The 22,955-nt window shown below is 40.9% G+C and overlaps 1 long non-coding RNA gene across 1 annotated transcript in view; it reads right to left on the reverse strand.

Annotated features, from left to right (window-relative positions):
* Window positions 1-856: 856 nt before the first annotated feature.
* LOC108492422 overlaps window positions 857-22,955 on the reverse strand; it is a 23,775-nt gene continuing 1,676 nt past the window's right edge. Inside the window, exons 2-4 of the long non-coding RNA XR_001873105.1 lie at window positions 17,532-17,539; window positions 16,478-16,482; window positions 857-868 (exon numbers count right to left, since the gene is read on the reverse strand). This is a non-coding gene — a long non-coding RNA (uncharacterized LOC108492422). The remainder of the gene's footprint in view (window positions 869-16,477; window positions 16,483-17,531; window positions 17,540-22,955) is intronic.

Genomic DNA, 22,955 nt, shown 5'->3' on the forward strand with positions numbered 1-22,955 from the left:
AACTGTTTCCATTTTTCTCTTTTTGCCTAGATCTAGGTCATGTCCCTACCTGGATCTGTACCCAGGGCCTTGCCCAGCCATCCTGGAGCTGTGTCTGGCCCTGGTTCCCCTCACCGGGCCTGGCCCTGACCCTGATCCATGGGCTGATGTTCCAGCAGTGCCCAATGCCAGTCACTGGGACTGCCCCCACCAGCCCTGCTCTCTAGCTGGGGTGGTAGGACGGTCCTGGCTGCCAGCCCTGCCCTGCTGCCCTTGGGAAGAGCAGTGAGTCAGGGAAAGCATCCAGTTGAGGGACAGCTCAGGGTTGACCCTGCCTCCACTTACGTACTCCTTTCTCTTTGACGGGAGATTATCCCGCTCACGTGGTTGCACATCAAACAATTCAATGTTGCAGTAATTGGAACCTGGGGTCACTGTGAACTGATGATTATCAGCAGGCACAGGATGTTCACTTTGTGGACTGAGACTTGATCGTGCACACCAAGCCCTGTCCTTGACTCCTCGCCAACCTCTCAGATCATCACCTTGCAATGTCTATCAAAGGGCTATAAACCAGCAGAATATTTTTAGTATTCTATATGCCTTAACTGTGATGCACACACTCATTTTTTCATTATGACATTTCATTGATTTTATATGACAGAGGACCCATTCTATTTATAGTCACAGAAGGACCTCCACCTTTATCCTGCAAATTGTGTTCTGTCAACAACTTCGAACACAAAACTGTGTCCCCAACCTCTGCATATATATATATTTGGATGGGCACCTTCACTTCTATCATTCCTATTCTAGCAATTTTCTATTTTGCTTTATATCTCTGACCATTCCCGATGCAACTCAGTTATCCAGGTTAGAATATCTCACTCTGAAGGAGTTTCTTGTGAAGGTAAGGGCATAATGAACATCATCTTAATTGCAGAAAAGTGTTTCAAAGAACTAAATCCCAGGTGCCACTCAAATTTGAGCTTCTTAAAACTGTCAAGGTCAGGGATAACTGGTAATTTCAGTTCTTCCTGCTCTTGTTCACTGTCTTCTGTCATGCCCCTGTAACAGTTTTCATGGTTTTCATGCACCACCTGTGCAGTCAGGATGACTGAAGGTCAGTCAGCACTTGCAACTGTTGCTTCATCCTCAGACCTTGGAGGCTGGTCATGGTCACTAAACCCTCGGAACAAAGGCCTCCAGCTGAGTCAGCAACTTGTCAAGTCAGGCATGTGGGATGTATTTCCAGTTATCATGTTAATGCATTATATGTTTTTTTATTCCTATGCCTTCTTTTCCCTTTCCTGTTTTCCTAATCTCCATATTTCTGTTGGGCACTGATGTTTGCTGTTATTGATTGTATCACATGCCTCAGGCTGGCAATCTCTCTAACAGGCATAACCACCACTCTTTCATTCAGTTCCCTAATCTCGTTTCTCTGATGAGCTTTCACATGTCTGATCCACAAATGGTTCCTAGACTGACTCATCCATTTCTCAATCTCTCTACATGGATCCTTATTTGAAATAATCTTCCCATCTCCTCACTTTCACATTTTGGCTCAAGCAGATATCCAAAATCGTATTCCCTGCGCACAATAATCTGAATCTCAAACCACTCATCCTTCTATCACCTCTCTAAAATCGCTTGCAGGCCTGCATACTGGAATTACCTGCCCAGAAATTCATCCCTATGGATGTTCACAGCTATATATCCAATGCACTTACCACTGAACTTCCAACAGTCAGTCAGATTTTGTTCAGGCTGAAATTATGCATTCATGCTTCAAAGTCTTCCACCCACAAGGTATTCTTTTACAGTTGCTGGACATTCTTGTTTTGGTCCTTCATTACTAAGGGCACGGTATCATAACCTGAACATAATCAGATTTAAACTCATATCAGTAATATGCCATAATTAGACAGATATTAAGGAAAAGCAGTTGAAAAGAAAAGTGTTGTATGCATGTATTGTATTACCATTGATGTATAAAGTGAATTTTGAAGGTTTCTAGAACAGGGAAGTATCTAGTCATTAACCCTAGAAGGGAACCATATTGGAATGTGCTTAGACTATTAGGACTCTACACCCAGATAAAACTATCAAGATACTATATGTTAAAGTATGTCAAGCTCCATCAGGGAAAACATGAGCTATGCTACCAGGGTATCTTGATACATGCAAAACTCATGGGGTCATAAATGGAAATGCTCTCAGGAAACTGTATCTTGACGGTGTAGCCTTGAAGCCCAAGTAAAGTGGTGGTGTCATTGCTGGTACAGAGGCCAGAGGCTGTGATTTAGTTTTGTACTGCTTCAAGGCTGAGATTTGTCAACAGCTGCTTTGTCTGAGCTTGTTTTGGCCTGCGTGGGGCTTTGCATTTGTTTATTTAGCTGTAACAGCAGTTGCCTAACAATCAGATTACATATAATATTATCTAACTTGTTTTAACATTAGTTAACTTCATGAGTGTTATACTCTTATAGTAGCTTTTTATGTAACTATAGTTAGTGTAAATAGGTCATTATTCTGTGTCTGTGACCTAGAAGCTCCTGGAAGAGTATTGACTACAGGATGATAGCAGAGACCTTGAAAGTACAAGCACAGGATAGTACCAAAGACCTCAGGGTCATAAACAAGTTACCAGTGGTCAGTTACCAGTCACTGAAGGAATGCAGCCTTGGGAGCCGGATAAAACTGGTTTTAAGGAAAAAAAAAAAAAAGAGAGAGAGAACAAGGGGCAAGTATTTAACATAAACTAAACCACAGACAGTGAATTTTGTTATAATAAGGAATTGTGAAGCAATAAAGAAAGAGGAAGATGTGGTGCATGTTACAAGACGTGTAAAAATAAATCCAAGCACAGACCCTAGAGTGAGGAAGTCCCCACCAACAGCATCACATTTCTCCCAGTGAAGAACAAAGGACACAAAAAAATCACCATAACTCTCCTTTTTCACTGTCAACTTCTGGGGCCAGAGTTGTAGTGGAGGGGTGATTCTTACACCAAAGAACAGGGTAGGTAGGTACTGGAAAGTTTCCATACATCTGCTTTAACTGATAATTAATGTGGCTTTTATGGTTATAACTCCACTGTAATAATAACAACTACAAATGGCACAGGCACTACTGCCTCAGGGTGTGCAGAATCAATCAGTGCCATTATACAGTGCTGTGCCTTTCGGTTTTACCTTAGTAAGGGCAAATACACCTCTAATGTTTGTCTTGCCTCTGATTACTTCCACTTGAAGCCTGTTGTAACATGGATGCAACAGTGGGCCAAGAGATGAGTTTCAGGAGTATTTGCTTTTTCAGGCAATATAAATCTAAGAAAGTCTGTTTTCTGCCACCTGGAATATTTCTTTAGTCCAAACATTTCCAAACATGGAGTGTATTGCCTGATTCACTGCTAGCTTGTTTGGTTTTTTTTCTTTTTTTTTTGGGGGGGGGTGTTTTGGAGCTGGCACTAGCTTGCCTTTCTGACATTTTTTGTGGCAAAACTATTGCCTGTGTGGTTGGCATGATGACTAAGAAGGACGTGTTGAATCTGGCACTTTTATGCTTGCAGCCTGAAAAGTTTCCAATTTCAATTGTCTTACGTCCTCTTCCTGCCTTGGACCTGTCACAAAATAAATGGTTTAGGTCACTTAAAGAATCACCATCAAAAGTAATAGTGAAACCAAACTTTAATATGAATTTGCAAAAGCACAACAAAGTTTGATGGCAAGGTTCACTCTGCTACTTACTACATGGATAATACATATAAAGGAAAAGCAAATTAGAATCAATTTAGAGTGATTTATGTGGACAGCAGGGGTTTAAAAGGCTTAAGGGAGAAAAGGGTAAGGGAGATCTTTCACTGAGTTGCAAGATTCAGAGTAGACCCCCTTGCTTTCTAAATTCCTTCTCAGAGAGGAGTTTGGGTGCAGTTGGATTCAAACTTAGGCTCAGACTTGGTCGATGGTATATGTCTAAAGAATTTAGCAGCACTTAATCATAGAAGCCCTTAAATGTTAAATTAACCAACTAACTTTGCTGACATACTGCTCCTTGCGTCTCCCTCTCTGGTTATCAAATCCTGTTCTTTATCTTCCTTCCATTCTCCACATCTTCAGTTCTGTCCTTCATTTTCCCAGTACGCTCACTGATGTTCTGAGGTCTTGTTAACCATCTGATCTCTATGCCACCAACACTCACTATTCTTTTAGCCCTTCTGTAAATTGTTTCTGCTGGTGCTTTCAGACACACTTTTGTATTTGCCAGCCTTAGTGTTCCTATCACAAATCTCTGCATCAACAGACCTAAGTACTATATAGAAATTGGGGTTTTCTCTCTATTTAAATTATGAGTCACTGTGTGTGGTTCCTACCTTTTTTTCTTTTTCAATTAATGGATCCAGCCACTTCCTTTCACAATGAAGAAACAATGGTGGAAAGATTTCATCTTGCCTTCTCACTTTGGATTCTCTGCCAATTTATGTGGCAGTTAAGAAAACAAAACTCACTAGGAGACCATACAGATAAGGAAAGTGATTTTTATTTAACTTCATGAATCAGCTGACTCTGTTTACTCGTATTTTCACCAACAGAAGTATCAGTATGTATGTGTCTAATTAACCTAGCCATGACAATTTGTGCTCAACATGTAGGACAAGACATGTCAGTACTGAATACTCTCTATATGTCCTAAACAAACTGCATTTGGATAACCTTTGAGAGTCAACAGTTACTGTGATCTTAGTATCTAGTTTCACTCCACATGAGTCTTAGACAACACTGCTGTGTCAATGCTTTGCTTTTGTTTTCCCTTTCTGGTTATGTTCTGGCTCCAGGCCAATTCCTTTATCCTCCTGTCATCTTAATCTATGGTTTCATTTTCTTGCTCTCTGGTTATTGAATGAAACCATTCATACGTTGTGCTGTGATCCAGGTGAACTGTTGACCTCAGATAACAATATATGCCATTGTTCTAGTCCTCGTTCTACTGTTTCTTCTCATGTTTCTGCTTGCCCAAGCACACTTCCACTCTCACTTCCGGAACAACCATAGTATTTATGATGCAAATGTCTCCATAGGTTCCAAACAAAAGTTTGGGGTCATTTGCAGACTAGGATTTCAAAGAATACTATCAATCACTAACATAATGTAAGCTAAATTGCTGGTTGTATTTCCCTATTCTGTTGTCAAGCAAGTTCTAGCTGGACTCACCACGGGAAAGCTCTTTGCTTCTCTGATGTTTTGTCTGTTATGCTTTCCAGTCCTTCTGTATCTTTTTAATAAGTATAGACTAATATACTGTCATAAAATTTGCTAAGGCATATTCAGGATTTGTGGACCTATCAGCCTAGGATCATGTAGTATCTTAAGAGCTGATGCTTATCAAATGCCCTAAAAGTAAGTTTACAGTTTTCTTGGCTTACCCCTCTGAAGAACACATTGCAGAGAACTTGAAACATTACTGAGTGATTTGCCACAAAACAAGAGCAAAACCAAGCTAGTGACTGTCGTCTGCAACAGTCCCAGTGTAGTCCCAAGTATGGGTTCTACTCAGCACGCAAGAAGCCAATTTACACAGTCATGTATTTATTTCATGTCTGCACAGAGCTGGGTGTTCAGTGGTAAATCCAAAGCTAGCACCCCCTCAGTATACCAGCTACCCACTTTTTTAAACTTCAAACGGTGAAAGATAAACATTTCCCCTATACACAACAATGTAAACCTACAGTCACTGTGAATATATCTCCTCACCTTCATTTAAAGGCACAGTACCCGTTTATTTTTGCCATGCATGCTCTATGGGAAAGGGGCTTATTTGAGTAGGGGGATACTACAGACTATGGAGGTGTATTTTACTACACAGATTACTAAAGGTTAGCAGGAAAGTTCAAGCAAAATTCTTCTTTGGCCTTATCAACACTTTGTTCCTCTGTTATCTCCTTCTTTGATGGATTTAGGGCATCATCTTGTTCTCACTTTTCCTCAATGGGGCCTTGATTCTTGGTTTATTATGATTATCTTGGAGAGATAGGGTTTATTGCACATACAACCCCAGTCACCATTTGTTCAGTTCCTCTCTTGGGTTTCCATAATTTGCACATGAAGGAGTCCCAGTGACAATATAGTCTGATGGAAATACTTCATCCCAAAGCTAGACTGGTAATGCCTTGCCTGTGCAGGGCTAGGTTCAGAGATAACTTAGAGGTCTTTTCCTCTGCTGCCTACAAACCCTCTTTAAACATACTTGATTTTTACCTAAATGCTAAACAGCAAGCTGTCTTACAAGGGTCAGCCTGCAGCCCAGTTTATTTGCACATTGGTCTCTTGAGAGAAGAGTCTGAGGTTGTCTGGAGTATCCCAGCTCTGAAGGGTACCTTTACCACTTAGCCATTGATTCAGACAGGCTAAGCTTGGCTCAAGCATTTGTAGAGGGATCTGCGGTAATTTAAATGTTGCAGTTACAGTTTCCTTTCAGGTTTTTATAATGGTTTGATGTGATTTCTCTGCATTTTGATCAACTTGAGGATTTTCTAGTACCATGAAAAGGTGTTTTATAAGCTCTTTTTTTAGAAATCAGTTGAACTAATTCCTGTGAAGTATGACTAGTTTTATGAAAATGACTTATCTGGAAATCGTGTATTCTGTCAGGTATGGAAGGGCATAAATCTCCATGATGCCCTTTCTAGGAGAGTTTCAGTCTAGCTGATGGTTAGTGATATCAACAAAGACAAGCAAATAGTTATTTCTCCTTGCTGTAGCTTCCAGAAACCCTGCATAAGTGATGCAAATGTCATGGTGATAACCATGAGTCTTGTGATACTGAATCTCTATTCTCCTTTGGCTTGTTAAAGCTGTGGCTTATCTGATTAATTAAGCCTTGGGGCATTGAAGTTTTTTTGTGGGTTTTGTTTGGGTTTTTTTTCCCTTAGCATAGGTATTTAGTGAGGGGTGGGTTTTTTTAGTTGGGTTTTTTTGTTGTTGTTTTGTGGTTTGTTTTTTTTCCCCTGAGCATAGGTATTTAGTGCTTCTTTGGAGGATTCTCAGGATTGCTGGATTAACTCCTACCTGCTATGGCCAGTACAACTGGCTTTCTGCTTCTGTAAATTTCCTGCACTTCTGTGGGGTTTTAAAACAATTTGCTGTGCGCACATACATTATGTCATACAGCACATTTATGATGAGTTCTGTTATATCATTTGACTAATCTTATGGTGTTTGTCACAGGCAAATTTAGCCACAAAGCACCTGCCTTAACCACATAACTTGAACAGATTTAGGCACAGAATTCTGAGTAGATGAGCAAGTGGAGGTGTGTGTGCAGGATAAGGCAAGGGGATCCATGTCTCTTGCCATACAAGAAGTTTGCATGAGAGATGCCTTGCTCTGAAGTCACATCAACATATGTTAATCGTGGTCTGAAAGGGACTTCCTGGAATCAATAGTGATTCCTCCCTCCTTCAAACACAAGGTTAGACAAAGTTATACAACGCCCCAAGCAACAAAAAATACAGAAGTTTCATGTTAAGTTACCAACTGTTTAGTCACCGTAATCATTCATATATAATACCAATAAAACATAAAATTCACATGACTCTCTATGATTGGTTACTCACTCAATAACTATCTCTATGACTATACTAGATTTATACTATAAAATTTCCAGTATAGACTGGCTTTTGCATGTAACCTTCTTGCTGGCCATAGCTGAAGAAGTAGAAGGTACTTATAATCTGTGGCCCACTGTGGCCCACGTGAATGCAAACCTGACTTGGTGCACATCTAAAGCCTGATGGACCTTGGATGCCCAAAACCTCTCATAGCTGTTTGTCAACACCTGGAAACAACTGCTATTGCAGACCTGCTGGCTCAGCAGCCCAGGTCTTAATCTAAACCTGACTCATATTGAATCAAAAGTAAATCCACCTCCATAGTATTTTTCCCAGGAAAGTACCCTCATTCTCACAAATTATTAATTTCTAAGCAGCAGTGTGAATGCTGAGCTCACTCTCCCTTGAACCTCATCATTGTTCTAATTTTCTAGACACTGTAGGAAAATACCTTTCTTGTGAGGCACTTTCCTTTTGCAATCCCTTGGTGTGGATTTCAGCTGTGCCCTGGCTGTCTCGGGTCCATACTCTCATGGATAGAATGATGCACTTTGCTGGTAAGAGGGAAGTAAAAACATACTTCATGGATATAAAGCAGTGAGTTAACAAAGCAAATGTGACAGTGGCTTAACAAGATTCAATAGCAAGGTACAATTTGTTATTTATTGCATAGAGAACAGGGTCGGGCAGAGAGATACTCCCACTGAGTCACAAGGTGCAGAAAGGACCCCCTTGCTGTCTAAACTCCTTCTCAGAGAGGAGTCTGAGTATGGCTGGATCCAGACTTAGTCCCAGATTTGGTCAATGTTTATGTCTAAAGGATTTTATGTGCACAATCAATCCTTTATATCATTTAGCTAAGATATCAAAGCTTAACATGCTATTAATCACTCACTGAGAACCTGTTGTGGCCAACTCTGAATCCTGAGGAGTGACCTTGAGAGGCATCCTTGCTCAGTGGGACGTACAATGTGCAGCCTGCTGACCTGCAGGAGAGTTCAGTGGGCCCTGGGCTATCCACTATTTATGGAGTAGGGTGACTGACTCATGGTCACATTTGTAGACCAGCAAGACATCTGAGTCACTATTCTAGAGAGCCCTTGGTCACCATGTCACCATCCATCCTCCAAAGTCCAGAGTAAGCTGGATGCAGCCACCACAGATCTCACTTAAGGGGATGGGTGTGTGTGTGTGTGAGGGGGTGTGTGTGTGTGTTAAACCACACTTCCACTATATTGATTGCTGCCATACACATTGTAGTTTCCACTTTAAAATGCGCTGTATGAAATCGGTTTAATACTGGAGAGAGTATTAAGAATGAGGGAAAATAACAGGCCACACACAAGTTAGGTGGCTGTTTTCATCAGCTCTCACAGAAATCAGAAGTGGCAGTGAAAGCAGTGAAATCAGAAGTGGCAGTAAAATCAGAAGTGTAAAGGTGAGGTTGGCAACACAGAGATAAGAGGCAAGGTGAGGTCTGGAGAAGTGAGAGGTAATACTGTCCCATCTGTTTGTGAAACCACAGCCAGAAGGTAAAGTTCCATTATAGGACTGGGCTCATCATCACCTTTATTTTAGGTTCATTTTGCAATAGAATTCCTAGATTCCTAGATTCTTTGTTTGGTAGTGCAGGGAACATGCCCTCACAGCAGTTTTGCTGAGTGAAAAACTGTGAGAACACTTGTTATATTTCTGTAGATCTCACTGGCTGTGCGCATCTTCCCCCTTCACAGTAGGGCAGGGGTCTCATTAGGGCTAAGCACAAGGTAAAGCAGAATAAAAGGTAAGTGAGTCTAAACACATCAGGTTAATATTATACTTGGGCTGTGCAGATCAGGTGATAAATATTTAGCAGTAAATAAAGAACTAAGAAATAATGAAAATCCTGAGAACACTATTCTGGAGAGGCACCTGATTGAGATGGAAATGAAACTCCCTGAAAAAAACCCTGGAAGAAAGCAATTGCTGTGTAACACAGAGCTCCAGCTTGCTCCTGGGTAATCCACTGACTCACAGAAGCTCAGCAAGAGTTAAGCAGGAAAGATTGCCCAGCTATGCCTGAGAGTGAGAGAGTCTCTGGCAATAAAGAAAAGGAAATGGGCTGGATGAGCACTCAGGCTCCAATGCTTCTGAATCAGCTCAGGAATCCCAGTACCTTTGATGGGCATGGGCTGAGGATGCATTATGGTGCAGTTCCCCTTCCAGGCATGGTACCACAGGTCTCCTTTGGGAGATAAGTGACTGGAAAAGACTGGATAAGTGACTGGAAAAGACTGGATAAGTGACTAGGAAGAGCTTTTAACTGCTGAAAGACCTGTTAGCTGCTGATGCCTCTGCCCTGAGTGCCTTTCCAAGGGAATGATTCTTCCTTCTGTTCCCAGGAGAAGCAGCCATCTACCACTCCCTGACTCACCCCAGGATCCCATTCCCTGCTGGTGCTGCTCCAAACACTGCTGCCAAGTGAAGAGCCCCTTTCTGTTAAAGCAGACAAACCTAAAAAGTCTTCATAAGAGTCAGTGTAAATAGCATAAGGTAGCAGGGCAGGCATGTCCAAATCCCACACAAGGGACCTTGACTCTATTCACCACAAAGAGAAAGGCAGGTATAAATTCCCCTCACTTTACTCAGAAAAGAAAGTGAAGCTGGCTCAGTCTCACTCTATAACACTCTTAGTCTTTTCTGAATGCTCAGAGATTTCAGTTTTTAGTCACTTGTCCTATGCTGTAAGTTTCTTTAGACTGGATTTGGGTAACCTCCCAGTTTCTGGGGACCCAGTTGTCTGCAAAATTGGATTAATTATCTGGTATGCAACAGGCCAATAGTTACACACTCGAGAGGGACTGATTATTTCTTTATTTCAGAGCTTTGCAAGCCTGGGTGCTTGGTGGGTGTGATTTTTAGTATTATAATGAAAATACTTCAGCTTTAGGATATCTGGACCTTGAGTCTTTTGACAATTTAGCAATGTATACTCAGACATACATCAGCATCTTGATTTACTGCATCCTTAAAGCCTGATCGTTCCAAAATGTCCTTGACTAAAGGATGCTAACAAGTACATCTGACATAACTGCACATCCTTTGAGTCAGAGGGTTTCTTGAGTCTGCGGCCCGTGAGCCAGCAGTCACAATCTCCCACTGCTGGAATTACTTTTCCTGTGAGGACACCATTTTTGAGCCAAAGCAGTTAACTATGTTGTTTATATCTTTGATTTAAGATGGGCCTTTTAGCCAAGATCTGTAGCCTGGCCTTGGAAGCCATTGCTCCTCAGTATGTTTTTGAATCATTTACTGATCTCTTTAGGTCACCTTGACTTTCTGGCATAAACCAGCGCTTTTTCATGCACACTGAGCAGCAACTCTTTTAACCCATACAGCCAGCAATGATTTTTAAGGAGCCCTATAGCAAACTGTGTATGCTTGTACATTCATGTTCCTGTATTTGATTTTCTGTCTAATAAGACTGATTTTGACTGTCATGGTTTGTGTGTCTCACTAGGAATCTGGACATTAAACCTGAATGCTTGCCACACAGGACCTTGGAGATCCCAAGCATGTAGGCACTATTTGAACTAATTTTCTCAGTGGACTTTTATTTTTTCACTCTCTGAATGTACTCGTGGCTCTTAGTCCAAGATCATCTGCTGGAAGAAAAATAGGGCTTCAGGAGATTTGGTGGGATCACTCTGTCTCAGAGGCGACCTCTTTTATTGAGCTCCTGTCTTCTGTAGAGCTAAAGACAGCCTTGGTCTTGGCTGTGAATTCTCATGAATAGCTTTTCTTTTGCTAGAATATAAACATCTCCTTAGAGGACAACTAGGCAAATTCTTTCTTAAATGTTACATCAAAGCAAAGTGTAAACTGTCCTACCCTGATACATGAAAAACAAGGTGGGGAGGCAAGGTCACACAAAGGAGCCGCGATTTACTTGTGTCTCATGGGAACAAACTGATAAAATCCCATTGTTTTCCTGGATACATATTATCACTGAATATATTTAGAGAGGCACTGCTATCAAAATAATAGAGTTCAGTAACAATACATTTTCTCACAAGAAGAGCATTTAGTCAGATCATGTTTAAAGGACAAGCAGCTCAACAATTTAAACATAGATTAACTAGCCAATTATTTCATGCTAAACTATGTTTACTCATCTATTCATGTACCTGAAGCTTCTGCACCCCATTAATCAAATGTCATACATTGCCAGAATACCTGACACATACGTTAAAATCACAAAATTAAAAAGTGGGTTGGAAGGGACCTTTAAAGACTGACTAGCCCAACCAAAATTTATATAGGTACAGTATTCTCACAGTCTTTTACTTTCTCACTTAACAAATAAGCAAAATATTCAGTGATCACCTCTGCCTAGGCTTGTGCCCGGATTTTCCCATGACAGGTGGTTAGCCTGTTTCTGTAGGATGATATGAGCCTGCCTCATGTCAGAAGCTGATCCCATTCAATTATTTTCAAGTTACTGACTGAAAAAAAGTTGAGTGGGCTGACTCAAGTCTTCCCACTGAACTTCTGCTCTCAGGCCATCCATACCTTTTCCCCTCCTTTAAAGACAAACAATGTGCACCACAGAAATGCAGCAGCAGACAACAATGTAAAATTTTTTCTTAGAAAAAAACAAACAAACGTATTAACACAAGTTTGTTGAATTTTCATCAGTGAAGCTCATTCTTGCTTATTTTTCTGAAGGAAAAGGCTGGATGACCAGAACAGAGTATGTTGGGAAGAAAGTCAGACAAACAGGTTTTTAGAGGATTTAATTTTGCTTGGCTTTAACAGTTTTTTTGATGAACTTAAAAAGTAAAGGCCAGGTAAGCATGTTCAGAAGGCAGGGAAGGAGAAGGAACTTTTGGAATTGCCAGCGATTTGCAGCTCAATCTGTAAACTAAGTAATAAATGTGTAATAGGAACATTCAGGAACCCTGAGAAATTTGGGAACTCTAAAATGCTGTACAAGACAAAGAAGCTACTAGGGCTTTCTGGAATCACACTTAGGAAAACACCACACCTATGCAATATCTGAAAGACTCTTAGTCTCCACCTGAAGTAAACAAACTTATCTTCTTGATTAGCAAGAATGCACAAAGACTGTTAGCTACAGTCTTCTATTGGGTGATCTACAGATAAAAAGGATGAAAGAAGTTAAAGAAAGCCCCAACCTCCCAGAGAAATATCAACCAATCATTGTTATAGCAGAGGTGGAAATGCAGGTGCCTCTACACTGTGAGTGTGGCATCTCTTGGATTCCTCTCTTCTTCAGAACCAGGTGTGCAGATGTCTGGATACTTGTAAGTATTACTACACAAAGCCTTGTCCTGTTATTGTTGGAAGGACCAACTACTGACATCCTTTCCACAACAACCACTGCAGTGCAGCACTTCTTACCTCTCTTTTTGGGCAATAAGAGACATCACACCTTGTCCTCACGTGTATCAGCCTGGCAGTGGAACAAGAAGCCTTCACAGACCCCAGGGGAGCCACCATCAATGCAACACTTCTCTTTGCTGACCAGAGTCTGACCCGAGGATACAACCCTTCAATCCTCAGCATTTTACCTGTGCAAAGTTATATTGGTATTCATGTTCTCCACAAAGTTGATGGCTGGGAAGATCAGAATCATTCAGCTGTGCTATTGAGTGAGAGACTGACCACAACTATTTTAATAGTTTCTATAGACTATAGCGTGTAAGTACAACAACTAAAGGACAAAAGCAGATACAATTATGACTTGGCATTATTCGAGCATCCTTACCTCTTGTGGTTAAAATGATATAATTATGGGATACATACAAGACAGCTATCATAACAAGAACAGATAACTAACAATTTTTGAGGCAACTATAACAAAAGCAGAGTATAGCTGTTACAAAAAGAAGAGAAAGAGGAAGAGAAATCGAAGACAATTTTATAGGTTTCCTCAAGTGGCAAAACTACACTGGCAGAATCACTCTTTCAATGGTATAATTAAGGCTCCTTAGTATCTGTCAATGCAGTTGTGTTACCACAAAATAAAAAAAAGCACCTTGGTGATGAACACTGCTCTGGGGCAAAATAAAGGAATTTAGGCCTGGCCTTAGGTCTTATCTTTGTGACATAATTAGCTCACAGCAACCATGTTGGTGAGTTTAACTGTGACAACTGTAATAGAAAGGCTAAAACTGGTGCCAATGGAGCATGAATGGGAATGTCTGGGTGTGGAGACAGACAAAGTGTACCCATCAGGGAAAGGGGCCTGTGTTAATAGCACCCAACTAGCAAGTCATCAAGAACCATCCACTTTCACAGGACAAAGAGGCATGAAGACAAAGACATGTAATGACTCCTGATGATGCCCAGAGATAGAAACATATTGATCACTGTTAAGATACAAAACTGCATAAAGACATATCCAAACTCTGCCCATGGTCATCAACCTAAGAATCACACAGGAAATGAGGAATGCTTGAGGCTTAGCATCACTTATTCTCCCTGTCACATGCGAATACAAGACCTGGACACAAGATTAAGGTGCCGAGACTCCTGGTCAGATAGCTTGAACACCCAGGTGCTGGTATCTGAATTCTGGGCAGACTCCATGGACACCACACACACTCTGGTACGTGTTTGGGGGAATGAAAGTAGGTTTGTTTCAGTTTGTTCTAAATAAAGTCACCTCCTATAAGTTCTCACAAGGCTATTTCCTATGCAGTTCATACAATATTTCACTAGTATTTTTCTTACCAAAGCCTCTTCAGGTCAATCCAATTTTTTAACCATCTCCAATTTAATTGACTCGAGAGGAGACCTTTTCCATCCTGATGGAACCATTGTTATTACTGCAAATGAATTTTTACGTTTACCCCCATCAATGTTAGTTTTATCATATTTCTTGTGTCCTCACTGTGCTTTTGTTGTCCAAATGTGGGCTCATTTCCTGCTGTGCAGCCAATCCACACACCAAGGAGAGGTATTTCTATTTCTTTGTTCTAGTTTGTGCAAAGTAGGGAGCTGTGTGGTAACCCCCAAAAATCTGGCTCCCCGTCATCAAAACTTTATGCTATTTATACATTTTAACAAACAAAGGCATCAGCATTAATTGATTACAAATCACATAGCTTTTTCATGATTTAGTACTCAAACCCTTATTTGCTAGTTGTATCTCTCACCTCTAATGCTAATTAGTCCTCATGCACAGCTCTTCCCTCCATTTGACTCGGGGGTCTATTTTGAGTAGGTGGGCAGTGGGTCAGCGGCCACAACCTCCCCTGCCAGAACTTCTTGTCTCCCAGTTACTGCTCAGTCCTGCTGACTTTGCTCCTGGTGGCTCTCATCCAGACAGCCAATTCATCTTGGGATTGTTCTCCCTTTCCTTAAAACAAAGGATCAGCCAAGCCTACAAGTTTCAGTAAATTTCACAATGCAGCTGCTTAATCCTAACTGCCTAGATATAGCCACTGATTAACAACAAAAATATCACAAAATTTGGTTCAAATCGTGAGAAACTAGATAACTTTTTCCATCGTTATCTCACAACTAAGGTAAAATATTAAGGTTAAAAAATCCCAAATCAAGAAATTGGGGAAGACGCTGAAATCCTTTATAGTAGTCAAAGGAACAATCAAAGAACACAAGGATTCTTTTTATACACTTTATTTCCCCCCTTTTTTTTTAAATACAGGTAATCTTTAACACACTACACAAAACATTAATATTACAGCAGCTGCATCACTTTGCTAAGACATACCATGTTACTAAAATCTTTGTCATAATTTGACAATTGGCCTTGTCAAGGATTACTCACCTAATTGTCTCTATCCTTTTTCACTGAAATCCCATTGTAAGCTGATCTCTTATCAGGGACTCTATTGGTTCCCATGGTATCTAATATATCAAAACACCAGCATTAAATTTTTAAACCTTTATTAAGAGATTAAACTGGGCTAAGAAACCATACTACTGTGCTGTGTGCCAGAAAACATTTGAAAAAGATACCCACGCAGGTTGATTTGTATTGTGGATGGAAAAGGAATAGGAGTATTTCAGGTCTGTAAAATGCTCATAACAGTTTTAAATGCTTACATCCATGCTTCTGATTTTTGTTAGGCTGAGCCCAGAAGAATCCACCCGTGAACTTACAGTGAACCCAGTGTGTCAGGAGTGGGATTCTTGGCACTAAATCTGTTCAGTGTGCTCATACGATAAAGTACAGACACCATCAATAAAACTGGCAGTTCTTCAAGCATTACTGGGTGTCAGCTGTTTGATTTAAGGTGACTCAGGCCCTACAGTTCATGACTGAAAAGCAACTCTCCATTTTTAGCCATTACTATATGTAATAATGGTTAAAAAGCAATTAAGGAACTTAGATTAAAAGGATTAACAATAACACCCAATAAACTCTGCCCTGCAAGTCAGTGATTACAGTTCTATTGATTAATCTTGCAAAGCTTTTTTCAGCAAAGGAGAATAATTTTACTTTAATGAGTGAATGAAATGTCTAATTTCACCTACTACTTCTATTGTGCTCACAGTAAGTGTGAAGTACATCCATTTAGAAACTGGCCAGCTACCAAATCAGGTCCACTTTCCAAGATCAAGTTAAATGTTTGAAGATTCTGCCACAGAAGAGGGATGCATCTGACTCAAAAGAGAGAAGCGGTAATATGTTTTATTAAAAAAACAATAAAAAACAGTGAGGTAAAACAACCTGATAAAATTCGATGGAACTTAACAAAATTCAGTGGCAAAATTGACTTTATTAATTACTGCATGGAAGAAACATACGAATAAAAATTAATTTACAATGGCTCATAGAGGGACTGGAAGATGAAATGTTAGAAGGACCCTCTTATTGAGTCACAAGGTCCAGAGTAGACCCCTTTGCTCTTTTACAGAGCCTAGGTAGAGCTGGATGCAGTCTTAGTTGGTTCACATCTAATGAAATTATCCACACTATAACACCTGAGTAGCTACATAGATCAGTAATGCTTCACAGTATTAATTCAGCATGCTCTCAGTCACTTTGTGAGTATCTGCCATGGGTAAGGGATCTCTCAAGCTCAAGGAGTAACCTTGGGAGCCATCCTTGCTCAGGGAGATATCATTGCCAGGCAGACTGCTGCTTCAGCAAAGGGAGCTCAAAGCTTTGCACGGGCTGCCCGTGCAGTGAAATAGCTGGCTGCCAGTCAACAGTGTAGACAAGACAGATACTTTGTTTTAGCTCTCATATCTTGTTCTGTTCTTTTGGATATCTTGAACTGTTGGGTTTTGAGAACATTTTCTGAAATATTTTTTCAGAACACCTTCGCTCCCATGTACGTCAGCCAGGAGCTTTACAGCTTGTGAGTCCACCCCAAGGACACGAGGCCTTGTTGCTTCTTGGTCAGTCTGAACAGAGGTACAGCCAAGGGTCAAGTGTATCCATCACATTATCCCATTGCTGGAGGGTAAACCTGCGAGCTTATTATACTCTGTATAGTATAATACAGTGTAGAATGTAGAATATAAAATAGAATACGGAATATAGCATATAACATACTAAATTGATAAGGAAACTCCCCAGACTGACCATTCAACAGCCACTCTGGCACCCACCACCTGAGACTTTCACAGCTGGGACTGAAGCCCCTTCACAGGGACAGCTCCAGTGAGGTGACAGGTGCCCCCCTTGACTCCCTGCACACCCCACTGTCACACAGTCAGACAAGTTTCCCTCACCAGTTCGGCCCCAGGTTTCCCATAGCAGGGTCACAGGCATCTGGCTCCTTTAAGTAATTTAATTGTGGTGCAGCAACAGGGGAACAGCTCGAGCTGGTGCCTCAGGGGAGGGACCTCAAACAACAGAACCCCTGGGCCTTTATACCCTCCCAAACCATGTGCATAGTCCGGGGTTTTTGAGTCCTCAGCTCCTGCTCTCTCTCTGGGTAACCAATCACCTGGGCTGCACCACAGGGCCTCTGGTGCCCTTTGTTGAGCAAAGTTCACATCTCATTGCATGGGGATCCCAGAGCACAGCCTGCAGCTCACATACTGGCCTACCTGCACTAGGTGTATTCCTCAATATTTATGCTCTTGTAGCTTAAGAATATGACGTTTCTGGTCACTTTTAGGCACAAAGCATTGTAACAGGTAATATGGCTTTGCACAAGACATAACTAGGCAGTAAGTAAAGCAAAGTGTGAGCAATTTGTGCAGAAAATTCTCATTGCCAGGGGTTGGTGTCCACAGAGGATACAGAGGAATTCTGCCAAAGTAACTTTGTTCATGAATAAAGGGAGAGCTCAATGAGCACACCCGGTGAAAATCTCTCTCGAATAACTGGAGGATGTAGCCTCCTTTTTATTCTAAATTCTTCCTGGTCATGTAATGCTCTTCCTTTCCTCACTGGCTAAAGTACCTAGAAGGTACAGACTTAGCAAAAATGCCTATTACATACAAGCATTTCTTTTCTCACTATTCTTAAAAAGTTATTTCCTTTCTCACTATTCTTCTACAAGTTAATTGATTCTTTCAGTCATTTTGTCACCTAAAAACAGCTGTTTTATTACCCACAATTAGCCATTTCCTTGCATCTGCAAGCAGATAGAGCTTGTCTGGAAAGACACATTCATCTTGTTCTTGTCAAAGTGGCTAGGAGTCATAAGACTAGATTTTTCCAAAACTACGTTGACTCATTCTACTCTGAAGTAGAAATAGCCTTTTTCCACTGCTTTTTGTGGTTAGATTTCATAAGCTACATCTAGTCCTTAAATTTTCTTTTGTTTCCCCCCTCCATCAAAGAGGAAGACACTTGAAACAATTTTTTCTCAACAATTTCAGTATTGTGTAACTATGCAGCTAACAGGAAGTTTCTCCTTATTTAAGCTAAAATAGATTAGACTACTTCTTACAGATTTTATGGATGTCTGAGCAACCAAAAGCATCTCTCTGAGCTTCATCCTCTACCACCTGTGATTTCTTCCCATGACACGCTTTACTGTTGTCTTGTACCTCAGGCATTGACAACCATCTCCCAACTGCTTTTCCCACAGTAACCATTAACTAAACATCCAATAGAACCTGTTTCTGCAAGCTTTTCTTTTGTTTTATACAGAATAGCCCAGAAACCAGTCAATGCTTAAAAATGTTTGTATTAACATCTGGCACATTTCACTGAATACACATTTCTGTATGGCATGAATAATGCAGCATCATCCACCTTTCTCTGTGTTTCTCTGGTATGTTATTTCCTCAGAAGCAAGTGTTACAAGTTTGGTGCCAACTTAACAGAAACAAATCAGTCTGGAAGTATTATTGATACTTATGCAATTTCTCTCAATTACATAACACTGTGAGCTAATTGGATTTAAAAAGGGAAGGCAAGGACATGATAGCCAGGCTGGCAGTCTCAGAGGGTTAAGCCTAAGCTAAAGAAATGCTTTTGAGGCAAAGCAGAGACCAGGGGAGTGAAGACAGACGCAGAAATTCCTGATGGATGCCATCCTCAGAGAAGCAGTGATGTTGAAGAGCGTGTTTCTCTGCTTCACATGCCCTTTGGTCAGCCAACAGAATTTGCCAGCAATTTCCCTGCAGTCACTTGTAAACTCTAGGGTGTTTGGTGAAAGTTTGATTTATGCTAATTTTAATTAAAAAACAGAATTTTATTTGCAGGAATTTTTCAAGCCTTGTCATCTTTGACAGTTTCCAAGTGAAGCACAAAGAACAGAACAAAGAAATTATTTTCTCCAAAGACTTTGATCAAAATAACTCACCTGCAACCAATACCAGGCCCTCAAATTGTTCTTAGAGGTGTTTTAAGAGGTAGAGCAACATAGAAAAAGACCTGCATTGCTCCAATTACTCTCCACTTCCTTCACAGATCTACATGGTATGCCTTTCAAGTTTTAATTCATTTGAGAGCCTTTGCAGTGTGCCAAATATTCAATCATCTTTGACTTTTGCTTGCATAGTTTCTAGCAGTAGCCCATACCTTTTCCCAGGAGATGTATATTTTGCACACCAGGTGAGCAGCATTGCATTGCCTTGCTTTTGTTTAAGACTTGCAAACCAGACAGAAGATCTACATTTGCCTTACAAATAGTTTCTTTACTGCTGTCTGTTGTCATCCACAAACACCTGAACAGCAGGGGCACCTTGTTCAGCTTAAGTTAACCAGCCTCATAAACAACCACAAACACTTAAACATTGTGACACCACCGGAAAAATTATGAAGTGCCTAGGCACATCTAAACCACAGTTTAGCAGATAAAACTTTGTTTACTGCTCAGCACTGGGAACCTCTGTCCACCAGCTGGGCCCATGACCCAAGCCAGGGCCCCATGACCCTGACTGCTGCAGCCAGGGAGAAGAGTGTCTTGGGGAGCTGCCCTTCTTACATACTCCTGCTCACAGGCACTTCAGCCCCAGGATTTACATCAGCACACAGAAGGAAGGAGAAATATGTCAGCCAGCTTCAAGCCCTCACGGGACACCACAAATTTTCTAAATTTCATAGGCATTCGTCTTTCCATAATGAACCTTCTCACATCTGTCCCATTTACACTGTTTTGCTTTAAATTTGTTCTCCTTTTACATTACAGCCAGTTACATTATTATTCTCAGGGGCAAAGCCCTCTTTCCTACATCCTTGTTAGAATTCACAAGAATTATGAGTGGTTGTAGAGATCAGCTCCCAACAGAGAGGTTCAAATAAAATCTAAACATTTACAAGGCAGACCACCATCGAGATTATTATATTTGTCATCTCATCATTATTTCAGAGAAAGTGTTATTTACTAGACAGAAAACAACCAGTGCTTGTGAATTAGTAAGGGTGTTACTGAAAAACAGTCTAAAAACTCCTTAACCCCAACGCAGTGTTAAGAAACAGTCATTTTTTATTAGGTGTCGGATGCACGAGGGGACATTTCCTCTGAAATATTGGGCATCCCAAATACAGAAAAGGCTCAGAAAAGGCTCATGTTTATATCCTATAGTTTACATACGTATTCATTGATTTTCCTGGAAGAAATATACATATGATAATAATTTTCCCTGAAGTTATTAACATATTTCCCCTCCCACTGACACATACATTTTCCTGTCCTGAGTGTCCCTCAAGTGGTCTTTAGCAGTTGTTGACCCAAGAATTATCCCTAACCACTCGATGAACTCAATGTTACCTCCAAAATATGAAAAAGAGTTGGCATAACCTGCACTGTCCATTATTTGGAGTCCCTTGATCAATGAAGTGTACTTCTTGTTCCCCTTCTTGGTTGATGTTTAACATAGTTTTAATTGTGCAGTTCCATAGGCTACTGATTTTGCAAAATAGGCATTCTATTAACACCAGCTGAGTAAATAGTTCTTCATCTGGCAACAGGGGCTCATGAAAATGAAGTAAATTAAGTATTTCTACCTGGACAAAGCAATGGAGCACTTACAGCTATTTTTTGTGAATGCACCTAAGCGTTCAGGGGAGGCAGAGCATTTTAAGCGAGGGCTACAGCATGAGTGGTGAAACACCTACAGAATAAGAGAAGACAACAACAGCTCGAAAATATCTGTTAAAGAAGATGCACAATGTCTGTTAAAGAAGATGCAAAATACAGTATGTGTGTAGGACTATTGGGGTGAGCATAAAGCTTCAGGAAGGAATTCAAGTGCAGCACATCTCCCACGTATCACTGGAAAAATGAGTGAAAAGGAAAGGAGAGAAAAGCCACTCCACTAGCCTCAGTTTCTCTGTAATATTTCACCACAGTGACACCACTCACTGCCTCAGGATGGATGATCAGCTTCTGCCCCAGCAAAGCCTTCTCTCACAAGCCCTGCCCACAATCCATCTCAGTGCCACGTTTCTCTGTGCTGCTGGTCTCGTCCAGTAGCTTCAGCTCTTTGGCTCCCTGAACTGTTCTTGCCTTAATTTCATACCTGAACTCTTATTGCTAAACAATCCAGTGTTAAGCAACTCATTAGTGCTCGGTTTCTTATTGTCTGTTGCATACTGGTCAATGGCATTGGCATAAATTCTTCTGTGTAAAACTGCTTTAATTAAGTGAACTTAGTCTAAACAGAACTTAAAGGCACATTGATTAAAATTCACACTACATAAAACCCTGAACTTTCTAGCTGCAGGCTTCTATGCAAGGTCCTACTGTAGAAACTTGAGTCCCAGTGGCTATATCCTGGGACTGCAAGTCAAATGTTATTTACTCAGTCTGATTGCAAATTTGTTCAGCATAATGAGTAGGTTTCTTCAGTTAAATCTTCTAGCCTGCTGCTTCTATGCAGCAGCCTGTTAAACTACAAACCCTTCCTTAAAGTCTTAGACCTCTGATAAAGCATCTCAGGTACTTGCTAGTTAAACTGCTCCTACTCATCCTTCCCAAATCTGAGCTTCTGCCTCCAGGTATTCAAAGCTGCCTCCAACCTAGATCTTGCCAGTCCTGTGCAGAGCTCCCCTTTTAGCTAACACATCTTGCTTCACTGTCCTCCATCTTCGGGAGCCTCTTGCCGTTTATGAATACCTATCAACCTCTTAAAGGCTTATGGCATTTACAATTTGCAATTGAGTTTTTTGTGATGCAGATAGCAGGTAAGTATGCTACTGGAGAGCAGGCAGACTTCTCAGTAGCACAGTGATTAGCCATTCAAATCAGCTTCTACACTACTCAAAGACAAATGCACAGGACACAGCCTGCCTTCAACACTTATCTTCCATCTCAAATTCCGTATCATCACACCTTCCTTCTCCATACTTCCTCCTTGTATGAAATAATGAGGTTCTCATATACTCACCAACATAGTTCTGCTTACTTTTTCTCTTTAGGCTAGACCATTACTGGAGCTGTTGGAGATAAAAACCAGGAAACACTGGTTTTACTTCACCAGCTACTGAATTCACCTTACCCCAGCAGTGCTTGTGGTCTCCTACAAAAATATCACCTCAGCTCAGCTCCAGCTCCGAAATGAGGGCTGTACAAACTATCTTCCCATCATCTGCAGTAAGCAGGACACAAGGTCTGCTTTCTTACTGCTGGGCATCAAGTCCAGTTTCAAGTGACAGAGTCCACTGATCAGACACAAGCTGCACTGGCTAAGAGCAGTAGATACTGTGTCCTAAGAGAAATACTTATTAGCATGGAAGGAACATTTTACAATTCATACAGGCTAATGAATCAGAAAGCAGGAACAGTTAGTGACTGCCAGGCAAAGAAAATTTCTGGCATCAGAGAAAAAGTACATCCTATATATCCTTTAACTATCAGGAACTGAGGGTCAATACAAGCCAGCCTAGCAGAGCTCACCCAGCAGTAGATGTTTGTGCTGGTTTAAGAGTTAACCAGCAGGGGAAATGAACCCAACTCAAAGGAGAGATTATAAGTCAGAA

Source organism: Lepidothrix coronata, unplaced genomic scaffold (assembly GCF_001604755.1).
Source record: "Lepidothrix coronata isolate B3197 unplaced genomic scaffold, Lepidothrix_coronata-1.0 Scaffold10, whole genome shotgun sequence".
In the NCBI taxonomy this organism is placed as follows: Eukaryota; Metazoa; Chordata; class Aves; order Passeriformes; family Pipridae; genus Lepidothrix; species Lepidothrix coronata.